We start from the raw sequence: 13,719 nt of genomic DNA, 5'->3' as shown, positions 1-13,719 counted from the left end.
AGATTGGTTAATCAATAAGAGATCAATAGCAAGCATGTGATTGGATTAGCCATTTGATCAATGCTGTGTGCTAATATATTAACAAGCAAATTACTGAGCAGCCCTTAAGAGCAGAATGCTGACTCTGATTGCATTACAAACTCATGCGATCTAATGACCCGCCAAGAGCAAGGGGTTACTTATACAAATCGAGACCTGACAGTATTTTTTTCTTGAAGATTTCCTCCCTCCTAAAGAAAATGCTTTCTTAAGGGAGATTCAAATTAAATTACAATTAGCAAGCAATTGCACTGGGACACCTAATTTCCAAGCAGATATCATTCATAAGGAGGAGGGCGGGCTTGGGAAGTCCAGATAAAATAACCTAAAGAACTTTAAACAAAACCCAAGTTAATATCAAAAAGGGCAAACACAAAGAATGCCAAAATAGTCGCTAATATTTTTTCAACAACATTTTGGTAAATGAAGTCCCAGTTTGGATATACAGAGCTCTTTCATGATGGAATCTAACAGTACTTGATCTTTATCAAAATCATATATGTCTTCCCAGCTCCCATTCTTGTTTTAAGGTAACCTTTTACCTTAACTATTTCAATCTCAAAATGGGTAAACAATGAGATACATCTGTGTGTGTGTGTGTGTGTGTGTGTGTGTGTGTACACACACAGAGTGAAGGATTGTGTCTAACATGGAAAAGTGCACTTTCAAAAGAAAAAAGAGAAACTTATAAGCAATAGGATGTGAAGGAGTAAAGAATGTTCTCACTTTTTGACTCCTTGGAACTTGTTACTATTATATGATTCTATAAGTGACTTTACAAGAGTCAAAAGCCACAACACAGAGCTTTTCCCCTGCCCTGCCTTCCCCCACCATTAGGTGAACCATTTATTCAATTGACTGTGCTCCTTCTGATTCCCTCAGTGGAGACACCAGGCAAGCCTTTGCTCACTTCCCCTCTTAATCCTTTTCCTTTTAAGAACCTTTTCTTCCCTTTGCCTCAGGGAAAGCTGAATGGATTAGTTTGAATTCTCCAGTGTTATTTGCAGATTGGAAAGGTCTCCCCAGGCCTGGAGGCAGAGTGGCAGCCTGAGCAAGGCGGGGCGGGCTCCTGTGGTGTGAAGCCTCCAGTCCTGACAGGCTGGCCGCCAGGCCCAGGCAGGGAGCAGCTGACAAAACAGCCAGCCAGGCCGCTGGAGCTGAGGAGCAAGAGGGTAGAGGCTGTCAATCAGCATCACAGAAGTACAGTCAGGGAATATAATATCTGATGGAGCCCTGTCAGTTTCAAGACTTTAAGGTGAACCAAGGTTGGTTTCCTGAGGCTGAAATGCCTAGTAACTCAGGGGTATGTACTAGGGGCCACTTGACAGGCAAATTCCATGGCTTTTAATTTTTATACCTTCATACTGTGGAACCCAAGTAGCTACTTTAACGCCATCAAGAACACCTAATGATGTACTTAATGAGAACTATTTTTTCTATTTGAATGGAACTGCTGATGTACAATTATCACAGCGATGGCAGTCCTCTCAGACCCATTCCTTCATGGTGTCGCCTCGTGTGGAAAGCCCTGTTCTATGTTTTTAAACACTTGTTGGGCCTACCAAAGCATAAGTACAGGGAGCTAGCCATATACAGTTAAAGAGCTTAGCTTTCTTTAAATATGTCAGCGCATGGAAGTATGAAGTCATCACATTTATTGTTGATGGAATCCAACCCAACACTTGCCCAGAGTGAGATTTTGCAGATAAATGACAAAACTTGAGATCTGACAAAGCCTCCATTACATTAACATATGGTGTAATGAGATAATAATCTGTGCTACAAAATTAATTCTTTCAACTTATCAGTTATTACATTCATGGTAAGGAGCACATACTCTGAGCAAGCAATAAAAGTCCATCTAATTAAATGCCATGCTCATCAAAAACATTTCAGCAGAGCAGTTAAAGAATATCCCACATCTCATAAATGCCAGACAGGTGACTATAACGCTATAAACCCCTTATTGCAGTGTTGCTGGTTAATGTCTCTGACATTATTCTACTCTTCCCTTCTATGGTGTTATTAATTTGAAGCTTTAAGTGCTAGCATCCTAAGTATTTCTCCAGAAAGAACCAGCTGCATGGTTCTGGGTGATAATGATTATTATTATTATTTATGATAGAAAGCATTGAAGGACAAGCTTCTTGCTCATCTCTGTGTATGATTTTGTAATATGCTGGTTTGCAGGGAGAATTGAGAAGAGTGCATGATAATCGGCAAAAAAAAATTGCCAATGTCTAGTAATTCATTCAAGATTTGTAGCTATTTTACTTGGGAAAGACAATAAAATCTTAAGTGACTTGATAAACATAATCATTAGACTCTATTACACCCTGAACATCACCTAAAGTATATGCATCTTCTAATCAACAGTTTCTTTTTAAAAAATATTGTGGTTTTTAAACTGTCTCACTTTACCTACTTCTGTGTTGAGTTTAATGACAGCTCATATTAAAGTTTTAATGTGATGTTTTCGTTGAGAAGGCTATGACTTGTTCCAGTAGGTAGCTCATGTGTTATCTTGTGAAGGGCTAATGATTAATCAAGATGAAAAGGCAGGGATGGGGGTTAACTGAAGCATACATGCATGATTGATGTGGTTTACAGGAAGGGAGACGGTTCTGATAGGGAAACGTTACAATATACTAGTTAGTGATCTTCACACCTATTAGGATGACTAACTAGAGTGACTACTAAAAACATACCAGAAAATGGCAAGTGCTAATTAGCAAGGACTGGAGAAATTGTAGCCCATGTACAATATTGGTGGGAGTGTAAAAAAAAAGCCACTATGAAAAACAGTATGATCGCTCCACAAAAAATTAAAAATAGAATTACCATACCATCCATCAATTCCACTTTTAGGTATATACCCAAAATAATTGAAAGCAGGGACTCAGACATTTACCCTAATATACATCCATGTTCATAGCAGCATTATTCACAATAGCCAAAAGGTCTAGGCAACCCAAGTGTCCATCGATGGGTGAATGGATAAACAAAATGTGGCATATACATACAATAGAATATTATTCAGCCTTAAAAATGAAGGAATTCTGACACATGCTATAACATGGATGAATCTTGAGGACATTAAGCCAGTCACAAAAGGACAAATATTGTATAATTTTATTTATGAGGTATCTAGAATAGTCAGATTCATAGAGGTAGAGAGTAGAATGGTGATGCCAGGTGCTGGGAGGAGGAGGAAATGGAGAATCACTGCTTAATGGGTACAGAGGTTCAGTTTGGGAATATGAAAAAAGTTCCAAAATGAATAATGGTAACGGCACTCAGTAGTTAAAGTGGTCAATTTTGTTACACATAGTATACCACAGTTAAAAAATACTAGTTAGGCTCTGGCTGGACCAGCATCCTGTACACTCAAAGATCGCAGGTTCAATTCCTTGTCTGGGCACATACCCCAGCGAGGGCTTGTGCAGGAGGCAATAGATGTTTCACTCTCTCATTGATGTTTCTCTCTCTTCTCTCTTTATCTCCCTTCCTCTCTCTTTCTCTCAAAAGTCAATAAAAGCATGTCCTCAGGTGAGAATTTTTAAAAAGGTACTAGTTAGGGGACAATCTGCAGAGATATCTATGACCACACCTCTCCTCCTGCTTTTTGAGGAGAGGAGGGAAGCATGCTCCATGTTTCCTCCTTTTGGGGGTGGGGGGTACTCAGGCTGGAGGAAAATATTTCTCATTCCTGTGCTGCCCTTGGTGCCTGGGAGTGAGGTTTGAAGGAAATTTCGAACACGGAGTCGAACCGGTCACGGAGTCAGCTTTCCAGAGTAAGGTTTATACTGCACACAGGTGGACACTGCCTATTAGAAGCTGCCTCTGCTGCATCGAGGCGCTGCAGAAAGCAGAGTTGGAACTTCCAGCTTTTAACCTTCATTCAGTAAATATTTTCTGAGTTATTATGTACGAGGCTCTATTATAAGCTCCACTTTGCTCAAGACCAAGTCCCACATCCTCAGTAGTTGTGGTCATTCCAGCCCTTGCCCAGTTCCTGTCTACAGACTGCCATGCTAATGGGTGATGTCTGTCTTAGGAGTTAGGGCTGTAATACCAACAAACCAGTGTCCTTCAAAGACATGTCATTGATCAGTGAGTTCTAAGTTTTTTTCATTTTTTTGAATCCCATTTATATTTTTGCCTTGCATTGTAGGGGGACAAAAGTTGCATTCATTTATGAATATCATTGAATGATCATGATAAATACTACTACTTCAATGCACGTAGCACCTGCAATTTATGTAGCCGTTTTATCTACTATCTTAAACTGACCATCCTGTACTCTACCATTTTGAGATTTGCTTTTGTTTTTCATATATTTTATGAGAGAGACTTTGGGTCTAAGCTTTATACATTGGAATTACTTGATATTTACCCTTATTTTAAAAGTGTGATCTATTTGATACATTTGAGAGAATATATGTGATATGGATAAATTAAGGAGCATAATAATGAAATGGATGTCTGTGACCTGACCATCCAAGTTAAGGTATGGGATAATACCAGTATTGCTTGAACAAGCTTCTTACTTCTTCTAAATCCCATGTAACCACTCAGATAATAACACTAACCTAATTTTATTTTTTCATATTTTGTTTTATTTTTTCCATCATCATTTAGCCCCTCTATGCCCTCTCCTACCCACCCCATCACCACACTGTTGTCCATGACCATGAGTTCTCTCTTTTTTTCTTTTTTGCTCATTTCCTCCACCCCCATCAACACCCACAACCACCACCACCACCACCACCACCAGAGCTGTCTGCCTGCTCTCTATCTATGAATCTGTCTCTATTTTGCTTGGTAGTTCAGTTTGTTCATTAAATGCCACATATGTGTGAAATCATACAGCACTTCTCTTTCCCTGGCTGGCTTATTTCACTTAGCATAATGTTCTCCAGGTCCATCCATGCTGTCACAAAGGGTAAAATTTTCTTCCTTTTTATGGCAGAGTAATACTAACCTAATTTTAAAAATCAGACTCTTCCTTTTCTCCTGCATATGTATACATATATAAGCAATGCATTATTTTTCTTTTGATTTGAATATTTAAAATGTTACTGTGTTACATATATTGCTGAAACTTGCTTTTCTCACTTATTATGTTTCTGAAATTAATCCTATTTGACAACAGTAGCTATAGTTCCATTCATTTTACAGATGTGTGATATTCCATTGTTTGAATACACCACAATACGTTTATCCATTCTCCTGTTGAAAATTCAGGTTGTTTTCAGTATTTTTTGTTTTGTTTTGTTACTCTGAACATGGATGTTGTGAACAGTCTGTGCTTGCCTTCTGGTGCACTGTGGAAAAGTTTTTCTAAGATGCAGGTGGGAGAAGAAATGCTGGCTTATAGGCCAAGTTAGTGCCAATTATCAATTTTTTTTTAAAGATAAAACAAGTGGAAACTGACTTCTAATCCTGACCACACATGCACCATTTCTAATCTGTTTCCCTAGTTTTTTGTTAACAGTCTCTCTAATTTACCTTTTATAAACTATGGTGCCTCCTTTTACTCCAAAGAAATGCCTTTTCTATCCTAGTATTTGAATATTTTCCCCAGAGAAGAGCTCTGCTTCCCTATATTGTACATTTCCAGTTGATCTTCAAGCCCAAGTGAAGGTAATTCCCATCTTCTACTTCCAACTCCCAATAATCCCAAAGCTTTTTAACTGAATGTTTCTAGTTTATTTAGAAATTAATTCCAACCATTAAGCACCACTTTAGTATTTATATTGAATAATTAATTTCTGTAAAAAGTAGCAATTAAGAAATATACAAGCATATTTAATGCAACCTGCAAATACTCTAGCCATGAGTTTAAAACATCAGTATTTCAATTAGGTTTTTCATTCATTTAATCAATTTATATTTATTAAGTGCTCAATATGGAATGGACACTGCAGTAACTACTGGGGACATAGCAATGAACAAAACAGGCAAGATCTAGGCCAGTGATGGTGAACCTTTTGAGTTCGGCGTGTCAGCATTTTGAAAAACCCTAACTTAACTCTGGTGCCGTGTAGAAATTATAGAAATTATAATTTCTACAGAAATTATAGAAATTATAGAAATTTTTTGATATTTGCAACCATAGTAAAACAAAGACTTATATTTTTGATATTTATTTTATATATTTAAATGCCATTTAAAAAAGAAAAATCAACCAAAAAAATGAGTTCGCGTGTCACCTCTGACATGTGTGTCATAGGTTCGCCATCACTGATCTAGGTAATAACTAACTGTGATTAGCTTCATGAGAAAGGAAGAAGTGCTATGTTATTTTAGACAGAGTGATGGGGGACCACCCAAATCTATAGGTACAGGGAGTGGAGAACAGGAAGCCTTCCTGAGAGAAAGGACACTCAGATGAGACCTGCAGGATGCAGGCTGGGGATCCAGGTTAGAGAGGCCCAAGGTGGAAGGAACATTCTCAGCTGAGGAAATTACCCAAAGCCCTAAGAGCTGTGGGAGTGAGGGGTGAGAGGATTTTGAGAAGGTAGCCTAAAAAGGTAGGCAGAAGTTAGACCAGGTAGAATTTCAAAGACAAATGAAATATTTTGGCTGCCCCCCACCCCCACCCCACCAAGATCAGCAGAATGACTTGATCAAATTAATGTTTTAAATCTATTATCTGGTAGCTCTATGGAGACTATATTAAAGGGGTGCAATTGTTAGGAGTGGGGAGGCCTCTTAAGAGTTATATTATGCTGAGAGAGGAAGGGACTTGGCCTGGGGTGGTGAATGAGGGTAATGAAGAAAACCGGGTAAATTTGAGAAAGTTATAGAAGCTGAAATCAGCAGGACATGGTGATTGATCATATGTGGGAAGAAGGCAAAGATGAGGAAAGTGTTAAGGAGACATTCTGGCTTCTGGCTTGAGTATTAATCTATTGCCCTGTAACCAAACACAGAGTAGGTTCTACTCTGGTACTAGAAGAAGAGAAACAGAGCTGTTTGACTGGTACAACCAGGGAAAAGGAAATCGCCAACATGTTTCACAATGGAGATAATACTAGAAGCCAATGTCTGTCTGTCTTTGAACAACTTGCTTCACCTTTTTCTCATATTCCTTTCCTGTTCATGCTCCTCTCCACCCACCACACAGTCCTCAGCTCTTTCATTCTGAACCCTTCCCTCCACCAGAACGTGCCTCTAACACTGTCTCCTCAGCAAAGTGGGTCCCATTCTCTGCACAAGCAAATCATTTCTCCTTCTGCTGAGCGTCCCTGGCATATGCTGCCTGCTTCTGCTGACACAGCTCATCATACTAATCTGTTTCATTCACCCAACCTGATTGCAAGCCCTTGGAGGCAGGAACCATGTTTTACAAGCCTTTTACAGTCGTAATCTCTGCTTCCTTCCACCTGGCCCCTCCGCAGCAGCACTGAAACACCCTGGCTCCTGCGGATGTGCTATCTACATTGGTGGTTAATCCAGAGGCCCAGGATTTACTATTTTGTAATCTACTTGGTCAACTCACAAAGAGATTTTGACTGTAAAGTTAGCAATGTAATATCTCTCAGGAATATGTTCATGTTTATTGCTATTTGTAAAATAGAACAATCAAGTTTCACAGTATCTACATGACCAAACACAAAGCAGGTAAAAAACTTGGTGTTTACTTTTGGCTCAGAATAAAAAATATAGCAAATATTCATATCTGTTGGATTCTGGGCAAAATTTTCTGGAGAAATTTAAACATGGTGTATTCCAAAATAGTGCACGTGAACCCCATAGATTTCTAAGAGCTTTTTTGTAAATGTGATTTATGTCTCAATGGAGAATTATATCTCAATAGCCTTGATTAATATTTTTCTTTATTTAAAATAAAATTATATGCACATATATATTCACACATATATGAATACATATATATGCATACAAAAATGTTTTGTGCAAAGATAAAAGGCAAGAGCTAATTTGAAGTAGTGATGTGTAATTTAAAAATTTAGGCCTATAATCTAAATTTTAAAGTTTAAATCTACTAATTTAAGTTCTTTTTCTCCCCTTATAGAAGAAACAGTATACCCACAATTTTATAGTGTGTATTTGTATTAATGCTTAACTTATGCACAGCGTATATTTAATGATGTGAAATAATAGATCACCATTGGTTTATTACGCAGACTCTCTTTCTAAAATTTATCTTTAATATTGAAAGTATTACAGCCTGGCCGGTGTGGCTCAGCAGTTGAGCGGAGATCTATGAACCAAGAGGTCATAGTTTGATTCCTGGTCAGGGCACATGCCAGGATTGCAGGCTCGATCCCCAGTACCCAAGACATGCAGGAAGCAGCCAATCAATGATTCTCTCTCATCATTGATGTTTCTATTTTTCTCTCCCTCCCCCTTCCTCTCTGAAATCAATAAAAATATTTTTTTAAAAGAAAGTATTACAGATGTCTCCTTCCTTTCCATTCATCCCCCTCAGGCCTTCACTGCACTATTGTTTGTATCCATGAGTTATGCATATATGCACATAAGTTTTTTGGTTAATCTCTTTCTGCTTCCCCCTCCCATCTTCCCTCTGAGATTCCTCAGTCTGTTCCATGCTTCTGTGTCTCTGGATCAATTTTGTTCATCAGTTTATTTTGTTCATTAGATTCCACATTTGAGTGAGATCATATCATACTCATCTTTCTCTGACTGGCTTATTTTGCTTAGCATAATACTCTCCAGGTCCCTCCATGCTGTCTCAAAGTGTAAGAGATCTTTCTTTTTCACAGCTGCATGGAATTCCATTGTGTAAAGGTACCACTTCTTTTTTATCCACTCATCTACTAGTGGGCACTTGGGCTGTTTCCAGATCTTAGCTATTATAAATAGCGCTCTATAAACATAGGGGTGCATACACTCTTTCTGATGTATTACACAGACTCTTGATTGAGAACTAGTCTAAGTTGTTTAAAGATACCAATGCTTTCATAATTATATAGTATTTTATTTAAATGTTGGCATAATCTTTTGAAGAAAGATTCTACTTTTAACAGGTTTATATAAGGCCAACCAAGACTCTGGAAGTTTAATGACTGTCCAAAGTCACGTTCATAAATAAACTTGGAGAAGCATCATGATGTCTTGCCTCTCAGGCTAGCAGTGCTTTTATCCACTTCATGTCACTACTGCATCCCTAATGTGTCTTAGTCACATCTCTGTGGAATCCAAAAGAACCTAGTGATGACCCATTGAATCATTTTGTGTGTGTGTGTGTGTGTGTGTGTGTGTGTGTGTGTGTGTGTGTGTATGGAAAGCATTCCAAATTTTGGTCTAGTTCCAGATTTAATTGGCTAACATAAATGTTGGACTTGGTTTTTCAAAATGTAAAAAACCTTTAAGATATCACATTATCTTCTTTTGAAACAATAGCATGAAATCCAGTAGGATTTTATAGTTTGAAAACGAAGAAAGACTTCTAAAGAAGAAAGAGACTGATAAAGAGAAATTATAAAATATTTTCATTATCCTGAAAGTGAATATTAATTATTGTTTCATTTTTAAATAAATGATTCCTGTTATTTATATTAATACATTATTGATAATTACAATTTCTTAGTACATACAAATTTTTATGAAATTTATTATATTTGAACTATAGAATAATAGTGCTTATAAACAAAGTTTAAAAAAACCCACACACAAAACAACCCAAGTGATACCTCAAGAAACAGCATGTACTTGCATTTGGTTTTAATTAATTAGAGGATAGGAAGGGCTATACATTTCTTTTATACCTTTCATGAATTATTGAGATTCTTTGATAATGTGCCAGGAAAATGCATATGTACTTCATATATAAAGTGTTATCTACCTATAAAACCTCATGTCATTCTAGCTGAGGTATGGAATGTTCTATTGGAAATGTTATTGTTACTGTTTAATATTTCCATGCATTAGGAGGAAGAAGTGATTTTTCACACATGCATGTATTTTATGATGATAGTGCAAAAATGTGCCCTTGGATGTGCTTTCAAACCACCTAAAGCAGACTTTTCAGCAAAGTTAGGGGTGCTTAGCATCTGCCTCTAACTGCAGTCTACATGCCATCATGCACTCTGGCCATGACATTCCAAACCAGCAGTTGCCAAGGGCAAACAAGATAAATGGGCCCAATGTGAATGGCAGAGATCCAAATGACATCTGAGTGGCGTTGTCCTCCCTGGCTGGATTCTGTTCTCACAACCAAAAGGCTGTTAGTGAAATCTGGTCACCAGTGGCTTTATCCAGGGGTAAAAAAAAATCTACTCATAAAATTTTGTAAGCATAAATTATATATAAATTTATGGAAGCAAAAGATCTAAATGAGAGGTAAGACTGATAGCCATTAATAGATAAACCTATTGATATTAGTAAATACATATTTTTGCTCAAATGTATCCACTTTTAGTAATTATGCCAATGTGATTTCAATAGCTCAGTTACATATACTCCAGTCAATATGAAAGATAGAGTGCTGTACCAACAACCTATTTTTTCTTTGACTTAGCTTTTATTTATCTTACTTTTTAGTATATAAAATATATACATTTTAACATTTATATAATGCAGCTATAAAATACTGTTGTTGTTTTTTCTTCACTCCTGGGTATGAATACTCTGACTCATTTAAGGATATGAATTATACAAGCCACAGACTCTTCCTCCCCTATTACATAGGATGCAGGCTTGCCTTTTTGTATTTGCAATCTGTATGCTGAATAAATTGGTGTGTTTCTTTCCCTTGAAGAGGCTACATATTTCATACATATGTGGCAGTTGTAGGTACATATGTCTGCTGTAGGTAGAACTCACATTCATCGCAAGTAATTACATAGGGTTATAGTGAGCAAAATGAGTTGATAAAAATGATAATGCAAGGCTCTATATGTATTCATTTGCAATGATTTCCACATCAACTTCACTCAGTTTATAAATCTAAACATTAGTTCCCTTGCTGTCAGCACTTCAAACTCCACCTGGGATCAGTCAGCCAAGCTGTGCTTTCTGCCTCCTAGAATCATCATGCAAAATAAAGATTCTGCATTTGGAATGTGGCTGACAGGTTGGTTGATGCTGCACCAGACAAAAAGGAATGCACTTTTCCTCCTCAGCTGCATAAGCTCCTCTGTTTCACAGGCGTATTGCTTTTAGTAAGAAAAGCAGATGTGACTTATGGAGCAGGGACCAGGAGGTGGGAGGGAAAAAGCTATTGTTTCATAAGCACATTTTTTATTGCAACACATTCTTTTTCAGCTTGTCTCATGAAGTATTAAGATTTTTCCGGTAATTAATAGCTAACTAGGTCTGATATTTTTATTCCTGAAAGAAAAAATATGCAAGTTTTGCAATTTAAATGAAGGATGTGATAACAAATTTGCCAAATAATCAATTTTGTTCATTTTATAATTATTTCCTTTTCTTTTTTTTTTCTTTCTTTCTTTTTTTTTTTTTTAAGTTCTAACTTTTTTTTTTCCCCCCTGTAGCATTGACTGGTGGGATTTATCAACCTTTTTTCTTTTTTATTGATTTATCTTTATTGTTGCAAGTATTACAGATATCCCCCTTTTTCACCCATTAACCCCCTCCACCCTGCTTCCGCTCCCTCCCCAAACCATTCACCAAACCATTGTCTGTGTTTATGGGTTATACATATATGTATATAAATTGTTTGATTAATCTCTTCCCGCCCCACCCCATCTTCCCTCTGAGAGGCATGAGTTCAGTCTGTTCCATGCTTCTATGTCTCTGTATCTATTTTGTTCATCAGTTTATTTTGTTCATTAGATTCCACATATGAGTGAGATCATGTGATACTTGTCCTTCTCTGACTGGCTATTTTGCTTAGCTTAATATTTTCCAGGTCCCTCCATGCTGTCTCAAAGGATAAGAGTCCACCTTTTTTCTTAAACATGCTAGTCATGTGTTACTTATCTCTAAATCTAGAATATTAAATTCATGAATTCTTTTCTACTTGAGGCTTTGACTATCATTCATTCATACATTTCTTTTTTTCTCTTGAATATTCATATTTCACAAAAATTACCATTATATAATGGCATTTATCTTTCACTAATAAAACCTGATAACTTGAAAATATAAGAACTTCAAAGTAAAGAAACACCATTTAGAATTAGGTTTCTAGTTGTCTATATCAAAGAGGTAGAGTTTGTTAAATAGAAATCCAGCCTACAGTGGGTTCAGTTGGGCATCTAGAATTATTGTTAAAGATACAACAAATCAGTGAGTTGATCACATACATAGCAGTTAGAAACTTATTGTATTGGACTCTAAGTACCTGTAACAAGGCTCCAAAAGGAAATTTTTCATAAAGGAACTGTACCATTTGTATATTTAAAGCTTACTTTTGAATTATCCTCTCTACTATTTCCCCTTCTCCTCTTCTCTGAAATACAAGTTAATCTGTTTATTTAGATTAGATAGCAGATCAAATAAAGAACCAAATAAGACTCTGAGCAGCTGAGGAGGTTCAAAGTTACCCTGCTGTCAAAAATGGAAAAATAAATTAATAAAAGTGATACCTTGGCAATATATAAATATATTTCCTTTTGTTTCTTACCTGCTACATCAAAGATAAAAGCATCCTGGATACTTTGTATTAGTTTTTAACTTAGTAAATTTATGATTAAGTTAGTATGTACCTATATAATTTTTACCTTACTAATGAGAATATTTTTATAAGATTTCATTACATCTTAAAAATACCCCCCGCACCCAAGAAAGTGTCCATTTTAAAATGAAATGAAATGCATGTCTCTTAATGTGTCTTTTAGGGCCTACTGCTCATGTACTGACCCTTTGGAAAGTTAGTTTATTAAACAGTTCTCCTGGGCTAAGTTCTGCACTTTGCACAGAGCGAATTCAAAGAATCAAAAGCAAAGATAATCGAGCACAGAGTCAAGGAGCTGTACACTGGGAGGGGTTCCCTGGCTGTGAGTTGTCTTGGGTTATCCCCACCCCTGTTTTCTCATGCCTTTGGGGATCATGTGATAACACCTTGGGGAGACACTTTTTCATTTTTTTCTCTTTCCTTTTGCGCAGCCAAGATTAGGACTGCATTTGTGGCGGTTTCTAACAAATTCGCACTGACCAGACCCACAAACTGATCTCTCCATGGAATCACAGCATGAATGAAAAGCAAAACAAAATAAAAACAAATTCTAATGGCTTTGGTAAAAGAATTACGAATTGGTGATGGTGGGGTGGCCTGGTACAAACTGGTACTCACTCAATATATATGGAATGAATAGAGGAATAAATACTTAACTATTAATAACTTAAACAACTTGTGGGAAAGGCCCTGTGGCTCATATTTTATCCACAAAGGCGTTATTTAGTCATTCAATAATTTTTACTAGGCACCTATCTCATGCAAAGCTGTAATACCACTATAGGGAACACTAAAATAGAAAAATCTATACTAATAATAGCCTAGATGGTAGTCACGCCCTCATGCTGTGATGTCCTCATGCCATCACAATCCTACAATCCATCACCAGGAGGCTGCGTGCGCCGTGGGCCCTTTCGAGTGGACGGGGACTTGATGCTGTGTGCATGGCACGAAGGCAGGGCCTGGTGCCGCTTCACACAGCAAGACCTGGGGGTCCCAGCGCCGCTCATGTGCCAGGCTTGGGGTCCCACTGTGGGACCCCAGCTCTG

Source organism: Myotis lucifugus, unplaced genomic scaffold, assembly GCF_000147115.1.
Source record: "Myotis lucifugus unplaced genomic scaffold, Myoluc2.0 scaffold_240, whole genome shotgun sequence".
Lineage (NCBI taxonomy): Eukaryota > Metazoa > Chordata > Mammalia > Chiroptera > Vespertilionidae > Myotis > Myotis lucifugus.
Note: the sequence above shows the minus strand (reverse complement) of the source record.